This window comes from Myxine glutinosa, chromosome 8 (assembly GCF_964187855.1).
Source record: "Myxine glutinosa chromosome 8, kmMyxGlut1.1, whole genome shotgun sequence".
Taxonomy (NCBI): domain Eukaryota; kingdom Metazoa; phylum Chordata; class Myxini; order Myxiniformes; family Myxinidae; genus Myxine; species Myxine glutinosa.
The window spans coordinates 27,364,933-27,383,711 of record NC_136268.1 but is presented as its reverse complement, the minus strand read 5'-3'; the positions used below and the strand labels follow the sequence as shown (position 1 = coordinate 27,383,711).

Genomic DNA, 18,779 nt, shown 5'->3' with positions numbered 1-18,779 from the left:
TATAATCACATTCTGGTGCAACGAAGAGTCAGAATTAATGGAAACGAGTCCTTAACTGACATAGACTAAGAATAACTAGCAAGATGTCCGAAAGTTGTCTACGTGAGATGCGGTGGACCTGGGCACGACATTTAATGGGGGAAAAAGGGGAAGGTCGGTTCTACAGAGTGTTGTTTACAGACAATGGGACTAGGGAATGGGGGATTGGGGATAGTTGGGGAGTATTGGGGAAATAGGGGAATATTTACAAGCGGATATGGAGGCCAAATGCCATATTCGCAACAATATTTACGAGCAACGGTACCCGCCCTACGGGCAGGGCTTCAATTGGGAGGCCCAAATGAAAAGGCAAAATATCAGAAATTGAAGGCTTTTTTTATTTTAAACGATTTATATAAACATCCGTTAAATCATATCATACGCAAATCATCAAAATCTAAACAGTATTTGTACAATTTCAACAAAAGCCACATCACTATTCATATCGGTAAATATTATTCCATTGTGTTTGGAAAAACTGGAAAATTGGGGAAAAAATTGGAAAAACAATATGGCCTATTTTATTCCAAGGGGTCCCAGAATTACCCACCCAAAGATTCGTTGCGATCGGGTCAGCCGTTTTTGCGGTACCTGGAACAGACAGACGGACAGACGGATAGACATTTGGTGAATTAATAGTAAGATGATTGCTTAGGCTTACCTGTGCACAAAGTGAAGAGTGGGGTTAAGCAATTGGTTCACTTTGTGTATCTGTCCACAAAGGTCAGTTTATGTTCGAGGAAAAACCAGATTTCAATTCAATGTTATATTGTGAACACGAATATGAACATGAACCTGCAGCTTAGCAGGAATTTGGATCTGAGGTCATCCCAATCACACATGCCCACAGAGGAGTGAGATTTATTATTTTCATTTTTGCTCAATCTACTTGTCTGGCAGTCAAACAAAGATGAAAATCATTCCAAACAGGAAACTGTGTTTGGGGACGTCATAAAGGAAACAAACAGGCACGAAGAACTGATGTAACACTTTAAATAGGGTGATGTAAAAGACGCTGCATCAACGACCGTAAACTTCCGGAAAACAAAATGATACAACCTTGAAAATCTTAATTTTATTTGAATTTAATTAAATGCTTGAACACTGGAGAACACAAATTGCTTTTTCGGACTTTCAAAAAGTTTTCGTTTAGCAATATTTGGAAAACTATGACATATTTTACATCATCACGACAAATCAAATGTGCTGTTCAGACCCCACCCACGTCCTTGTTTCTCAAGACTACATAAGATGCTGTTTGAACTCTCTCATGTTGGTCATTTCTCTTGGGTTGCACTAAATGCTTTATCTTTATTTTCTAGTTAGTACCTCCACCAACAAAGGTGGACAGAGGTTGTGTTTTCACCCGTTTGTCTGTCTGACTGTGAGCAGGATATCTCAAAAGGCAATGGACGGATTCAGATGAAATGTGGTGGACAAGTTGGGTGTGCGACGAGGACAAATTGATTCGATTTTGGTGAAGATCCGAATCCGGAACCGGATACAATAATATTTTAATTTTTTTAAAGTGATTCTTTACCATTGAGTATGTATGAACCGCCTTTAGAGGCCATTTTTCCCTGCAGAGTAGGTGTTGGCCTTTTTCGGGCACCGTGGTCCCCTTTTTGAAGCAATGTTTTATGGCCGGATGCCCTTCCTGCTGCCAACCCTGTTAGTCGCCTCTTGCGACACACAGGGAATTACCAGTGAACTGGTACTCAATTTGCGGACCTCAGAAGGATGACAGGCCGAGTCAACGCCCCTGGCGTTAATTCAGCGATCGACCGGGATTCGAACCCAGGATCCTAGGATCCCAAGCCGGCACCCTAACCGCAAAGCCAACACCAAGCCATCTTTACCATTGAGTGATGGGGCCAAAAACAATATGTAGCACGATATTTCAAAACACTGTGGACGGATTATGACAAAACTTGGTGGATGAGTTAGTTAGTTCACAAGAACAAGCAGATTCGATTTGGAATCAGGTCCTGCTGTAGATTCAGCCTATCAGTGGCATACAAAATGTAACATGTTCATCCTAGCGGAGGTATGCGGTCTATCGAGTGCTGTTCTAGTCGAAATAGAAATCCTTTGGTAACATCTACTGCAAGTCCTCTACTTATGTTGGGGATATCCTCCTGGAAAACACGACGATAGGTGAAAAACGCAAATCCAAATCCAAGAGAAACGCAAAACGCAAATCCAGTGAAAAACAAAAAACGCAAATTTGCGCCGACGAGTCTGGCATTTCACTCAGGCTGACTGGCACGGTCTGCAAGCAGCCATCAATCATCTGGACTGGTCTCCCATCTCTACTGCCTCTGACATCAATTCTTCCTGGGAAGTCTTCCAAAGCAAACTGCTCTCTCTCATGCACAGATTTATCCCATCTCGTCTTCAGTTGTCTTACCCTTCCTCCCGTCCATGGTACACTGAGTATGTGGTGAGGCAGTTGCCCTGAAACAACTTGCCTTTGCCTCTTGGAAGGCAAATCCAACTGAAGGCAATCTCAGTTCCTTCCACCAAGCTCGGAACAAGTGTGTGTCTACCCTCAGGAGTGCCAGGAAGCACTATCTCTCCTCACTCAAGAATGAACTCTCAAACCTGTCTCCTTCCTCCAAATCCTGGTGGCATCTGGTCAAATCCGTTTCTGGTGTTTGTTCCCCTTCCATCCCCTCCCTTACCTCAAATGGCTACACAGTTGACACCGCACGTGACAAAGCCGATGCCTCAACTCTGTGTTTGCCTCTAAATCTTGTGTCCCAAACCCATCTCTCTCTGTTCCCACCTTACCCAGTCGAACCAAACTGCTCCTGCACTCTGTGTCCTTCTCTCCTGACAAGGTGGAGAAGTTTTTTCAAACCTCGATTCTGATTCTGCAACTGGACCAGACGGCATCAGCCCACGGGTCCTAAAATCCTGCTCTGCCGCTCTATCTCACCCTCTCTCTGTTCTTTTCCCCCCCTCTTTTGCTCAAGGTCATCTGCCAGCATCTTGGAAATCGGCAAACATTACCGCTTTACACAAAAAGGTGCAAAAACAGATCCTTGCAAATACAGACCAATCAGCCTGCTCCCAATTTTATCAGCAAAGTCAAGGAATCCATCATTGCTTCGGATATCAAATCCTTCCTCTTCTCCAATGGCTTGATCCCCGATCATCAATTTGGATTCAGACCAGGACATTCTACTCTGGACATGTTGCTTCTGCTGTCTCAACAATGAATGGAGGTCCTCAATGCCAAACAGGAAATCAGAGCTGTCTCCCTTGACATATCACGTGCCTTCGATACGGTCTGTCACCCCACTCTGCTCACCAAACTCTCCTCCTTTGGTAGCCATTGAAATCTCCATGCATGGCTGGCAGACTTCGTCTCTAGTCGTAGTCAACGTGTGGCCCTGAATGGGTTTCTCTCATCTCCTCTTCCTGTTCAGGCTGGAGTTCCCCAAGGCAGTGTTCTGGGCCTGTGCTTTTTCTGGTCTTCATCAATGATCTCTGACTCTTGAAAATCCTCTCTATCTCTTAGCTGATGACTCCACTCTCTGCCGCTCCATTCCTCATCACTCAGATCGGCAGTCTGCAGCCTCCTCACTCTCTGCAGACCTGGGCAAAATCAGACTGGTCAAACAAATGGAACATGTCTTTCAATCCTGACAAATCTCACACTATTACTATGTCTCTCCGAAAAGACCGACTGGAAAACCCTCCCATCCACTTTCTCAACAATCCTCTCCAAGACGTTCTGTCGCTCAAGCTTTTTGGTCTCACTATCTGCCATGATCTTTCTTGGGAAAACCACATTTTCAAGCTTGCCTCCAAAGCCAGTCGCCGTCTGGGCATCCTCCGTCGTGCGAAGTCCTTCCTTCGCAGACCTGAGCTCCTCACCACATACAAGGCTTTCATCCACAGCTCAATGGAAAACTGTTCCCCACTCTGGGCCGATGCTCCTGCCTTACGCCTAGCCCGGCTTCACGCTGTTGAAACCAAAGCTTTCAGAATCATTGGAATCTCCTGCGATGAAGCTAACTCCGAGGACCTTTCACTCACTCACCGCAGGCAGGTTGGTGGTCTTTCTGTCTTCTACAGACTCCTCTCCGGCCTTGCTCCCCCAGCTCTCTCTGTGCTCTGTCCCCCAAATATTCCTACTGGTCGCACAAGATCTGCCAGCAACCATCTTATGATTAAACTGCCAAAATCAAGGCTCTCTGCTCACCTTCACTCTTTCATTCCCCTTTTCTCCCACCTCTGGAACAAACTCCTTCACTCTGTTCAATCCCACTCCTCCCTCCAGGTCTTTAAAACAGCTGTTCACCACCATCTCTTGTCTTCCCCCATCCAAAACCTTGATCTTTTCTACCTCCGCTAATTTTCACCCCAGATACACTTTTTTGAAATTCCAACTTCTTTCCTGGAAGTCCTTGCAGTGTCCATATGTTTTATCCCTCTCCCACCTCCCCCCAAACCCTCTCCCTCCCACAGTTCTCTCGATGTCCTTGCTCTCAAAAGTTGTGCGTGTGTCCGTCCTTCCCCCTCTCTCCCCATCTTGTGTACCGCTCCCCTTATTTTGTGTTTCGTGTGTCGGTTTGACTTTTTGTGCAATTAACGTTAGCTCTTTCACGAGCCTCGATCTTGTATACAAAACACACAAAAAAAACAAAAGAAAAAAAAAAATCCCTATTTTATCATTAACTTAATGATTAAAATTTAGGATACATTTCTGGGGACACCTTTTGATCAAAATTTGAAGAAAAATATAAGTACCAAAAAAATATTACAACAGGTCACAGCAATTTGTAAACGGTTTCCATGGTTGAGCCCTCACCATGCTCCAAATCCTGAAATAGTGTTTTGCTTTATCATCAAACTCGCGGGCAGTTCCCTCGACCTTGACCTTTGATCCAAATGCTTTTAACAATCGCTTCAAATTATCCATCACCGTATCACTGCCTTTCGTTATTCTAGCAGCACTTAATGAGGTCACATTGAGCACATTCTCCCATTTTATATGCCCTAAGTAGTCTGTGCACCCATCGTAAAAAAAAAAAAAAATTCATTTGTCAATTTTCATAACAACGTTGTAATGAATCGATGCATTTTAAATCGAATAACGTCCCCCAATTCGTCAATGTCGTTCTCGTGAAACGATGCAAATCGAGGACTTGCTGCACAGTTTGCGCAAGCAATTCCCCTTTGTTTAAATTTACATAATTGGATATTAGTTATGGCTTTATTGTTTGACTGAAAGCCATTCTTCATTCATGTGGTATAGTTATGGGATATTATATTACTGTGCAAGTAATTTAATTTTAACTGCACACTTAAAGACATTACAATCTTTGATATGCAACCTTTCTTGTAAAGTGCATTGAGATTTGGCATGGTGCATAAAATAATGGAGTTATTAATGATAATTATTAAATTGAGTACAAGGCTTTTCAAAAAAGTGGACTATTTGCGCAGCCTGATATTCTGTCGTCTATAATGCTATACCCTTCTCGTTTGCAGGTTATGGTGGTGGTGGTGTTGTTGGTATGCCATTTATAACTAAAGCTTCCAGGGAAGCAGAACTCAACTGAACTGACTGGACAACTTTAAAGTAGGTCAGTTGTCTGTACTAGATTTGACTTAAATGAAAAACAAACAACCTTGTGTAATAATTTTAAGGTCCTTGTATCCTTATACTTGTCCTTGTTTTAAAATTGATACAATGTTACACTTTGCAACAATGTTGCAGAAATATAGTTGTGTAGATAAAAGGAAACGGAAGTCACCCACCCCCACATCTTGTCCCAGTGAATGGCGGCCATTTTGTGACAGATCGGGTTGACATGCGATAGCAACCTACCTTGTGTGGTAAGAGTCTCACACACCAAGTTTGATCAAAATCCATAAATATTTGTGGACGTTAAAGTCTTAACGTCGTTTCGGAGCTGAAAACAATATGGCGGCCTATGGCGGCCATTTTGTGACGGATCGGGTTGGAATGCAATAGCAACCTACCTTGTGTGGTAAGGGTTAAACATTCTAAGTTTGATCAAAATCTGTTAATATTTGTGGACGCTAGAGTGTTAACGTTGTTTTCATGACCAAAAACAAAATGGTCGCCTAAGTCCGCCATTTTTCAACGGATCGGGCTGAAATGTAATACCATCCTGGTCCTTGGGGTAAGGATGCTGCATGTCAGGTTTGATCAGAATCGGTTGATATTTGTGGATGCTGGAGTGTTAACGTCGAAAAGTTAACGGACGACAGACGACAGACAACGACGACGAACGCCGGAGGGTTCAGTATGTGATGAACTCAACTGGACGGTAGTCCAGTTGAGTTAACAAGTAGTCTGCAGGATGCTATGTCAACTATGGTGTTCACAGTGGAGCAAAAAGTGAAAATCGTGACTTTGTGTGGTTTGAAACAAAATCCTAAGTGCATGTGTGCCGATGATACCGTCAGTATTACAATGTTCACATCTGTAATGGACCTTCCAGTGGGAGCATTCAGCGGTTTGTGGAGCACTTCTAAGCACATGGAAGCATGAAAAATCAAAATAAAGGCAACAGTAGCCCCCCACCAAGTGTTACCATGGACAAAGGGAACATTGATGTTGTGAGAAATTCTGCCATCGAAAGTTCTAAGAAATCCCAGAAATCTGAAATTCATCATCTGTACTGTACATACTGGTGATCTCAGCCCCATCTGAGACACATTCTCACTTCTGTGCTCAAGCTCTACCCCGACATCATATCTGTAAGGCATAAACTAACTCTGAATGACATGGCAAGACGAGTAACAATGTATGATTGGTTCAGTGACCGAATGGAAGGGTACCCAGATTGGATCATCTCCTTGTGGTTCAGTGATGAAGCACACTTCCATTTGAATGGGGCTATCAACAATCACAACATCTTCTGGGATGCTGAACCTCCTGAGGAAGTGTCTGAGATGTATCTCGAGGACCACAAGTCCACTTGCTTCTACGCATCGAATGCCAGATGAGGTGTGCTGGGACCGTATTGGTTCGTGGACGCCAATGGTAAAAAGGTGACGGTCAATGGCGAGTGGCATCACAAGGTCTTACACCGATTCCACGCTGATCTCACTCAGCTACTGTCTCCAAACCAACTCAGACTTGCACCAACTCAGACCCATCGCACACTGCAGGTGAAACCATCGACTTGTTCCACCAGCTGTTTGGAAATCACGTCATCAGCGTCATCAGCCTGGGCACAGCGCATGAGAGGGCACCACATAGCCCAGATTTGAATCCATTGGATTTTTTTTTGAGGGGGTGGGGGAGGGTGGGGTGCTGCAAAAGGTCAAGTTTGTGCCAACAAATCTCGAACTCTGCCTGTCCTAAAGCAGGAGGTGGAGGACTACCGTCAGGTTACCGCTCCAGTCACTTGCAGACAAATTGTGGAGAATTTCGGAGTCAGGATGAAATCCTGTTTGAACAGAGGCCGAGCACACATTGAAAATGTCAATCACAAGCAGTTTAATGAGCGATTTGAAAATGGCATGGGGAATTCTTTCCATCAATGTATCACTGAACTTGCTACCTTTTGTAATTTTTCTACAATAAAAGAAGCTCAAAAGTATGGGGTGTGGTTTTCCTTTTACAGACAGATCAGTTGCCTCTTAATAATCGACGATCTCATCTGGACTTGAATATACTCCTCTTATTTACCACAGATGTTTTAACATCAATCTACACAGAAACTCCTTGTTAAAGCCCCAAATTCCAAGACACCTGCTCACTTCCACTGATACAACCCCCCACCCTCCCTTTAGGCTTGTGCAAAACAAATCCTTATTCTTTTCCTCTCCATATTAGTTATTTGCACTATATCTCCCTTCTTGGTTTTTAATCATTCAGCCAGTCATTTAATAAGCACGTCACTAAACGAGCGTCACTTATATGGTCAGTTAGCTGGTTTCAAAGTCCCATATTGAATTAGAGGTATGGATGCAATTGTGCCATTTAAAGAGTATCCTTGTATTAGTTTAGATTGCGTGTCTCGAGGTGGTGTTCTGGTGTACGTAGTACAAGCTGAGTAAGATTTTCAAGATTTCAGAGAAGAAAAGTTGGTTAGGGGTAAGGAGGTAGGGCCATGCACACAAATGGGAGTTTTTGAGACAGTCCCAAACCAAGCACAAAGTGGAGAAGTGAACCACTGAATCCTAATTTGGGCGGGGGGAAGAAAGGGGTGTTTAGAAAAGGGAATTGCAGGGCAACCAGCACAGACAACACTCATATAGGGAGGAAAGGTATTGGAGAATAATCAACAGCAAGTAAACCTACCCTCATAGACAAAAGGTTACCATAGCAACAGCAAATATAATAACGAAGGCCGGTCCGGCAGGAGTACATTGTTGATGCATCAAATCAAAGAATGGCAAAATAACCAGTGCCAGGTCTCATTGCAAGACCTACAATGACCCCATACCATCATAACACTGCACTTACCATATATCAGGTCTCTGAAGTGAAAGGATGACTGTACGATTGAGCAATGTGGGTGGAAGAAGTCGAGCAAGCTCAATCCGTAATCTCTGGAGATTAGAATCAGATTGCCGAGGGGATCATGAATGGAGGCGATGAGACATGACAGATGCCAGGGCTCACTATGTGACAGATGTAGAAATAATGAGCAATGTTGTTTTTTTATTGTGAAAAAAAGTTCGAGTGGAAAACGAAAGAGCACAACCAACTCGAGATGTCAGAAAACAAAGAAAGAAAAATAAATAAATAAATAAAAGAAACAGGCTCAGAAAGTGTTTAATTATCAAAACCCAATCGAATCGGGTGTGCTTAAATTGCATTCCCTGTTCTGTGATCCTCACAATTTTGTGGAACATGGGTTCAAATCAAAACGTTGTATCAAAACGAAAATCAAAACGGAAAAAAAAAAAAAAATCAAAAAAAGTCAAAATCAAAACGCAAGTTGTAGCTTCATGAGTGAGAGCATGTCATTCCTTTTTAAAAGTATCTTTTTTGAAGTCAAAATTACTGATATGATTGCTGAAATTGTGCAGGATTGAGTTCACGCAGCCGGCTTCTTTTTAAAATGAGGAAATACAGATATGGCAAAAAGGAAAACAAACATCTCGTTTCTCACACGTCTCCATGTGAGAACAACTTGGTGACCGACCATGAAAACGTGGAAAATGAATGAGACAGACAAACAATCAATCACATGCTTGTCACTTACGGTGAGTGCCCCCAAAAAACAAGGATTGCAATGCATTACAACAGATTGACGAATAACCAATAACTTTTTTCTACATTCCCTAAACTCTCCTGCACTCCATCCTCCATCCAGCGTCCTTAAACGTATTTTTAACTCGAAGGTCACAAGAAACTTATTTTGCAATAAATGTTCGTTTCCCATAAATCGTACACTTTCAAAAATCCAATCTCACCCCTCCCCTCCAAATCTTCCCCATAACCCCTCCCCTCCAAATCTTCCCCATCACCCCTCCCCTCCAAATCTTCCCCATCACCCATCCCTTTCAAATCTCCCCCCTTGCCCCCTCCCTCCTAAACTACCCCCTCACCCCTCCCCGCCAAGACGCCCCCTCGCCCCTCCCCTCCTAGACTCCTGCCTCACCCCTCCCCTCCAAATCTCCCCCATATCCCATCCCTTTCAAATCCCTCCCCTTGTCCCTTCCCTCCCAAACTCCCCCCTCACCCCTCCCCTTCAAATCTCCCCACCCTCATTGCTTCTCAATTTCCCCCCTCTCACTCCCCCTCCTCAAAGCGTCCTCCCCGCTTCTTCCCCCTTCAAACTCTCATCTCCATCTCCCCCAACCTTCTGCCTCGCTCTTCCCCCTCCTCAAATAACACCTCATTGTGGCTCACCCAATCACCATCAAACCTTTTGTCCGCCCCATCCTTCCCTTTCTCCGAGCTATTCTGAAATCTCTGACACACCTTCAACAGCTCTCCCTACCTCTTCCACCTCTTCCACATCTTACCCTACCCCTCCTCCCCCCTGTTCTGTATCTGATGCTCCCCCTTCCTCTTCATTAACGGTATGGACCTCAAACATCCGGGGCCTTCGTTCAAACTTAACTGATCTCTCCATACAGGTTGCTTCTGTCAAACCAGACGTGATCTGCTTAACAGAAACTTTCCTCCTTTATGATGTCTCTGATTCCATAGTATCTCTCCCGGGCTACTCCCTCCTCCGGTATGATAGACCTGAGCCTTGTCCTGGAGGCGGGGTTGCTATCTTTATCAAAAACTCTCTTCCTCACTCGCCCTGCACTGCACTGCACTCTCTCCACCTCACCCCCAGGAATACCTCTGGCTACGGCTTCCCCTTCGCTCCCACCTCTTGTTCATATGTGTGTTGTACCGTCCACCAAACAGTGATGACTCCATCTACATCTCGCTGTCTGATGATATGGACCAACTTCCATCTACTCATCCCAACTCTCTCTTCCTCATATGTGGTGATTTCAACTGTCATCATGCCAGTTGGCTGGGTGTGGGTACCTCTCTCACCAGCCATGGCTCCTCAGCAAAGGACTTCTGCGACTCACTGGGACTGAAACAATCTGTCAATTTCCCGACCCGGATCTCAGTCAACGGAACATCTTCTCTTCTGGACTTGGTTATGACTAACTTCCCTGAAAATGTCTGCTGCTCTTCTTCTGCTCCGATCGGATCATCTGATCATGTCCTTGTTAAAGTGGACATCTCTCTGACCATCCTCAGGGAGCCTGCTCAGCGTCGACGAGTCTGGCATTTCACTCAGGCCAACTGGCAAGGTCTTCAAGCAGCCATCAATCATCTGGACTGGTCTCCCATCTCTACCACCTCTGACATCAACTCATCCTGGGAATTCTTCCAAAGTAAATTGCTCTCTCTCATGCACAGATTTATCCCATCTCGTCTTCAGTTGTCATACCCTTCCTCCCGTCCATGGTACACGGAATCTTGTGGTGAGGCTGTTGCCCAGAAACAACTTGCCTTCGTCTCCTGGAAAGCAAATCCAACGGAAGGAAATCTCATTTCCTTTCACAAAGCCCGAAACAAGTGTGTGTCCACCCTCAGGAGAGCCAGGAAACAATATCTCTCTGTTCTCAAGACCGAACTCTCTTATCTGTCTCCCTCTTCCAAATCCTGGTGGCGTCTGGTCAAATCCGTTTCTGGTGTTTGTTCCCCCTCCATCCCCTCCCTTACCTCAAACGGCTACACAGCTGACTCCGCACGTGAAAAAGCTGAATGCCTCAACTCTGTGTTTGCCTCTAAATCTTGTGTCCCAAACCCATCCCTCTCTGTACCCACCATACCCAGTCGTACCCTGCTGCTCCTGGACTCCGTGTCCTTTCCTCCTGACAAGGTGGAAAAGTTTCTGTCAACCCTCGACTCTGATTCTGCAACTGGACCCGACGGCATCAGCCCACGGGTCCTAAAATCCTGCTCTGCTGCTCTATCTCTCACCCTCTCTCTGTTCTCTTCACCCTCTCTTTTGCTCAAGGTCAACTGCCATCTGCTTGGAAATCAGCCAACATCACCGCTTTGCACAAAAAAGGTGCAAAAACAGATCCTAGCAACTACAGACCAATCAGCCTTCTCCCAATTATCAGCAAAGTCATGGAATCCATCATTGCTTCGGATATGAAATCTTTCCTCTTCTCCAATGGCTTGATCTCTGATCATCAATTTGGTTTCAGACCAGGTCACTCTACTCTGGACATGCTGCTTCTGCTGTCTCAACAATGGATGGAGGTCCTCAATGCCAAACAGGAAATTAGAGCTGTCTCCCTCGACATATCACGTGCCTTCGACACGGTCTGGCACCCCGCTCTGCTCACCAAACTCTCCTCCTTTGGTATCCATGGAAATCTCCACGCATGGCTGGCGGACTTCCTCTCTAGTCATCGTCAACGTGTGGCCCTGAATGGGTTTCTCTCATCTCCTCTTCCTGTTCAGGCTGGAGTTCCCCAAGGCAGTGTTCTGGGCCCCGTGCTTTTTCTGGTCTTCATCAATGATCTCTCTGACTCGCTCGAAAATCCTCTATCTCTTTGCTGATGACTCCACTCTCTGCCGCTCCATTCCTCTTCCCTCAGATCGGCAGTCTGCTGCCTCCTCACTCTCTGAAGACCTGGACAAAATCACAGACTGGTCAAACAAGTGGAACATGTCTTTCAATCCTGACAAATCTCACACTCTTACTATGTCTCTCCGAAAAGATCGACTGGACAACCCTCCCATCTACTTTCTCAACAATCCTCTCCAAGAAGTTCTGTCGCTCAAGATTTTGGGTCTCACTATCTGCCATGATCTTTCTTGGGAAAACCACATTTCCAAGCTGGCCTCCAAAGCCAGTCGCCGACTGGGCATCCTCCGTCGTGCGAAGTCCTTCCTCGGCACACCTGAGCTCCTCACCACATACAAGGCTTTCATCCGCAGCTCAATGGAATACTGTTCTCCCCTATGGGCCGGTGCTCCTGCCTCACACCTCGCTCGGCTTCACGCTGTTGAAACCAAAGCTTTCAGAATTATTGGAATCTCCCGCGATGAAGCTATCTCTGAGGGCCTTTCACTCACTCACCGCAGGCAGGTTGGTGGTCTTTCTGTCTTCTACCGACTCCTCTCCGGCCTTGCACCCCCAGCTCTCTCTGTGCTCTGTCCCCCAAATATTCCTACAGGTCGCACAAGATCTGCCAGCAACCCTCTGATGGTTAAACTGCCGAAATCTCGGCTCTCTGCTCACCTTCACTCTTTCATTCCTCTTTTCTCCCGCCTCTGGAACAAACTCCCTCACTCCCTTCAATCCCACTCCTCCCTCCAGGTCTTTAAAACAGCTGTTCACCACCATCTCTTATCTTCCCCCATCCAAAACCTTGATCTTTTCTACCCCCACTAATTCACCCCAGATCCACCTTGTTTGAAATTCCAACTTCTTTCCTGGAAGTCCTGGCAGTGTCCATATGTTTTATACCTCTCCCACCGCCCCCTTCCCACGCCCCCCCCCCCCCCCAAAGCCCTCGCCCTCTCTCAGATCTCTCGATGTCTCCATGTCTCTCGGTCCCTGCTCTCAAATGTTGTGTTTGTGTCCTTCCCCCTCTCTCCCCATCTTGTCTACCGCTCCCTATGTTATATGTTTTATGTGTCGGTTTGTCTTTCTGTGTGATTAATGTTCGCTCTTTCACGAGCCTCGATCTTGTATACAAAAAAAAAAAAAAAAAAAAAAAAAACCAAACACTAATATATTGTTACAGACGTGGCTTAGATGTTATTTACCGAGCGGTTTTGGTATGACCACGTCTGCACAAGTTACCCGATTATACCCGAACGTTGACTAATCGCGCTACGCTCGGTCAATGAAGGAAAAGACACAGCTGGGATTCAAATGACACGACACCAGGGTTCAGTTCTCAAGACCTCCGGAGGAGGTTATATTGTTACGGAAGGTTAGATTACAAGGACGAGAGGTACAGCATAGAAAGACAAGCACTTAGACACAATCTTATATTAACCCCAACAGACGACAGATAAACGGGACAAAAGGCTGACTCACACGGGGATTGATGGCTAGGAAAGGCAGGATCGATGGCTCCAGGTGCACCTGGGCTCAAAGGTCAGAATCGACTCGGTCCGGTCCAGAGATGCGGGGAGGTATTCAGCGCTCGTACGTGGCAACTTCTCTCTCCAGGCTGGGGGCGCATCTGACCTCACATCCGGTGAGTCGCTTCGTATCTCCGGCGGGGAGTGACACGCCCTCGGCTCGTTAGCTCCGCCCCAGATGGAATCGGCACGTCGCCTCTCATTGGGTGCGTGCGGGGGGGGTTACCGGCTCCGCCCTTGACGGGGGACTGACAAGGAGCCCCTTTGTGGTAACCCCGTGGAGCGCATGGTCCGGCGCGCATTGTCAATGGCGGCTAACCGAGCCGGTGTGATGACGCACACTCCCCCCGCGCAGCGTCGTTGTTGTTGTAATTGTTGTTGTAGTTGTAGTTGTTGTTTGGGGAAGAAGATGGAAGGAGGTATGGGAAAGGTCCTAAACTCACTACTGGTGCCATATAATCACATTCTGGTGCAACGAAGAGTCAGAATTAATGGAAAGGAGTCCTTAACTGACATAGACTAAGTATAACTAGCAAGATGTCCGAAAGTTGTCTACGTGAGATGCGGTGGACCTGGGCACGACATTTAATGGGGGAAAAAGGGGAAGGTCGGCTCTACTGATTGTTGTTTACAGACAATGGGACTAGGGAATGGGGGATTGGGGATAGTTGGGGAGTATTGGGGAAATAGGGGAATATTTACAAGCGGATATGGAGGCCAAATTCCATATTCGCAACAATATTATTGTTGATGGTGAAAATGAAAAGCGAAATTCACTGGCATTTCTACCAACAGTTGGTTAAAAATACAAAGGAGATTAAGCTTTGAAAGCTGCCACACTTTTAGGGGGAAGTCGAACAAGAAATAAAAAAAAACCTTTACAAACGAGAACATTCACGGAACACATTATCCCCGTACTGTATCGAGAACAAAAGGAGATGGGCTGGGTCTGCGAGCAGCAAATTTGATTGGTTGAGATGACGACTTAAAAAGCCGTAATATTTTGTCCAAGTAATGCCAAACAGAAGGGTGTTGAAAGTGCCAAAAAGGCAATGATTTGTGTTCCAAAGTGTTCAGGTATATTGTTATGGTTGTAGGAAGCCTGGTGTTGGCTTGACGGTTAGGGTGCTGGCTTGGGATCCAAGGATCCTTGGTTTGAATCCCGGTCGATTGCTGAATTAATGCCAGGGGGGTTGACTCAGCCTGTCATCCTTCCGAGGTCGGCAAATTGAGTACCAGCTTTCTGGGATGAATGATCCGGTGTTTACCCCGATTTAGAATAGGTACGCCATATCCCGACACATCGTAAGAGGCGACTAACGGTTGGCGTCAGGAAGGGCATCCGGCCAAAAAAAACATTGCCTCAAACAGGGAACCATGATTGTCATGGGACCCGCAAGGCTAACCCCCGTTCTAGCAGGGGGAAATGGCCTTAAAACGATCATTCATTCATTCATTGAAGGAGAACCCGGGGAGAAGCATCCGACACAAGGGATCTGAAGGTAGTTATATCTGTAGCACTTTTGTTTAGCTAAATTCCGTTCCCCCTCATATCAGTGGAAGAGAAAGATGTGTTGTAAATGTAGTTAGAGTTACCGCATTGTTATTTCCCTCATTCTCAAACTCCAACCATTCCCTCATTAATTCTCAATCCCCATTTTCACAATACTTGTTCAAACATAAATCTGTTTCAGCAGTGCTTCAATCGAACACGATGCCACCTTAATACAGAGGTGCAGGCACGATGGGGCGTTCACGAGAACATCAGACGCACGTGGCGGCCTTTCCGCTTCGCCTATCCTCGCCACACCACCGGGCTACCAATAGCCCATCACAATAGCTGGATCACAGTGCGCCAGCCAATAGGAGTGGCCGGATCATGGAAGGCAGGCATGAAAGGCGACAGGAACGTGGGCAATAAAATGATTGGTAGGAAAGTTCGCAGTGAGTTCAGAGTTTGGGGTTCACAGATTTAAAAACGTATCCCCATTACATTTTATTTATTTATTTATTATTTTCAAGGGTATTATCTGCTTACTTGTGTTTTTTGTAATTCTTGCGAGTAAAATGAACCCAAGATTTCTTCTCCATTTAAATCATATAATTTGTAGGTCCAAGGGACTGTATCCATTACATCAATGATTTTAAATAATTCACGAGTCCATTTTTGTGTATAACCTTTCTCAAAATGACTTTTCCATTTGTATATTCTTACAATATCACCAACTTTAAACTTGGGCTTTCTCAAATTAATCTCCTTTTCATATTCTAATTTTGTAAATGTTTCCAATGGTTTTGATTTTGTTGATGAATGAACTGTATTATTGTAATTATCTACAATATCCTGAATTAAATACACCCATTTTTGAGAACCGAGTTGTGTGAATTTTTTATATAATTTCTCTTTTAAAGTACGATTAAAACGCTCAATAACAACTGCCTTTCCTTCATTAAAGGTGCTGTATAATTTAATACCCTTCCCCTTAAGAAATTTCATGAATATTTTGTTATAGAACTCTGTTCCCTCATCAGTCCATAACTTCTTTGGTTTCCTTTTATCCCGATCAAATATTAGCTTAAAGGCTAACATTAAAGTATCACCCCTTTTATTTTTTAAAGGGACAACCCAGGCAAATCTACTCCTCAAATCAATAACGGTTAAAGCATACCTGTATCCCCTGTCATTATTCAATTCAATTAAATCAGCGGACCATATGTGGTCGGTGTATTTAGAATAAACCTTCCTTCTTTTAAACTTTGTGATTATAGGTTTGTGTAATTCTTCAGCCAAAAGCTCCTCAGTCTTGATAACATCATTAGAGCCTAATAGTTTTTTGAGGAATAACCAAGACAAGTTTCAATTTAGCATTTATCAAATTTCTCACAATAAACCTATCAATTTTCTCTCTCAACGTTGGATTTTGTATCAAAGACAAATTATACAACATTTCGCTGTCGGCTTTATGTTTTTCAGTCAACGTAGTGGTTTTCCCATAAGCAATATCATGCTTCATACACACTTCGTCAACCCTATTTGTAGGTTTAGACCAAGGTTTAGGATTGTCAGCCTCATCTAATCTTTTATCCAGGTTTGTTCCTGGACCACAGAAAGAATACCCTGGAAGGTGTAATTCCCCTGGAATTCCAGTTGTTGTAAATTTACTTCCTGACAGAAACTTTTGTATATCTCCTCCTCTTTTAGGTGAGATGAATTGGCACTTTTTAGAGCCACACACTTGACATATTCCTTTTTGATAAACTCTATTATTTTTAGCTTTAACATAAGAGATATTTTTAGATTTAGTTTTCTTTTTACATTTGAGACAATAACTCATATTTATTTATCAGAAAAATTCCGACAGAGTATCAAAACCTTTTTGGTTTTTAACATATACATTTCTATCTTAATTTTTAAAACATAAAGAATCCTAAGGAATGCCTTCACTCTCTCCTCCATTTATTTACAAATAAAAACTAACTAAAGTCAATGACACCAACATCATCAATCACATAATATTTTCCTTCTTCTTCTTCTTCTTCACCACTTTCTCGTTTAAATCTCCTCCCTGAAATTGAAGACATTGACGTTGTTATTTTTGAAACCATTATCTTCATAAGAGTTGTTAATTCTTTAATTTCCTCTTCGGTGCGTTGAGATCGATTTATTTGCTGTAATACACTCAATCTTTTACGAATCTCACTGATTTCCATCTTTTAATATTTTTCCTCCCTCTCTCTTTGCTCCCTTTCCTCCCTCTCCTCCCTCTCCTTTTTTTCCCTCTCCTCCTTCTTCTTTTTCTCTCTTTCCTCCTTCTCCTTTTTCTCTCTTTCCTCCTTCTCTTCTTTAACTCCTTCCTCATTTATCTTAGCAATTTTTGATATCAATATTTTCACAGCATTCATTCTTTCTTTATTTTCCTCTTCGGTGAGTTGAGATTGATCTTCTTGCTGTAATACATCCACTCTTTTTTGAATCGCTCTGATTTCCATCTCCCTCTCCTCCCTCTCTCTTTGTTCCCTTTCCTCCTTCTCCTCCTTCTCTCTTTCCTCCTTCTCTTCTTTAACTCCTTCCTCATCCCTTGCTACCCTTGAGCTTGAGCCCCAAAGAATATTATACATATACTCATCTGGATTTTGAGATATTCTTGTATCTATAATTATTTTTCTCATAATAGGATACCAATAAGATTTGTTGACGATTTCTAAAAGAGTTTTATATTTCATAACTTTGAGAAGTTCATTTTTATTTAATATTTTAAACAAGTCTCTATTTGTGGGTTTAACAATATCAGTATAAGGCCAGTTTTTAATGACAAAATTCCCATGTATATGCTCCAAATCATAAGGTATGTAATACCGAGCACCCTTTTCTTGAAGGTATCCTTGAATACAAAAATTATAATTCTCTTGTAGTCTTCTTCCTGCCATTTATGTATCAGAAATATATGTGAGATTAATATTATGACAGGTAATACCACCCCATCTTCCCACTACCAAATTGGTTTGTATTCCTTGGCTTTCTATCCTTATCTCATGACCTTCCTTCTTTGTCATGCTAACCATCGCTATACTATCATATATTTTTCTTTTCTTAAAACCATGTATTTGTTGTTTATTAATTGTACTTCCACATAAATCCTTATCCTCACCAAGTGGATAATATTCTTCTTTACGAGACTGATTAAAATCATGTAGGTCTTCTATGTTTATTGAAAAAGACCAATTATACCCTAAATCAGGCATATCATACCCCCATTTATTAATTCGCATATTAACTATATGTCCTTCTTTATAAAATTCAATTGTAAGCAGGTAGTTAAATTCAATGAGGAAAGGTGTATGGTCAGTATAACCAGGTGTTGTGGTTGTAAATTTTACTTGTTTAACAAAACGTGCTGTTTTCTTTAAAAATATATATTGTGATAAATCACTTAATCTAATTAAGTCATTCGCATCTGTAGGGTTTGGATAATTGATTAATTTATAAGTATTCTTCATATTAATATTTTTACTTACACTATATTTTTGTCGTTCAGCCTGTGCCTCTGTATAATAATTTGATAAATCAATATCCTGAGAGGATTTTCCAAAGATAGAACCATCTTTTCTAACATAAGTCATTTATATTAGATTTAAAATGATATCATAAAAATTTTCATTATTG

At 43.4% G+C, this 18,779-nt stretch overlaps 1 protein-coding gene and 1 long non-coding RNA gene across 2 annotated transcripts in view; one reads left to right on the top strand and one right to left on the bottom strand.

Moving 5' to 3' along the window:
- FBXO3 (F-box protein 3) overlaps positions 1-18,779 on the bottom strand; it is a 344,255-nt gene that overhangs the window by 272,629 nt on the left and 52,847 nt on the right. The gene's annotated exons all lie outside the window — the stretch shown is intronic.
- LOC137432042 (uncharacterized) lies at positions 1,428-15,365 on the top strand. The gene is made up of 3 exons (XR_010985384.2): positions 1,428-1,516; positions 5,545-5,639; positions 15,313-15,365. It is a non-coding gene; the product is annotated as an uncharacterized LOC137432042 (long non-coding RNA).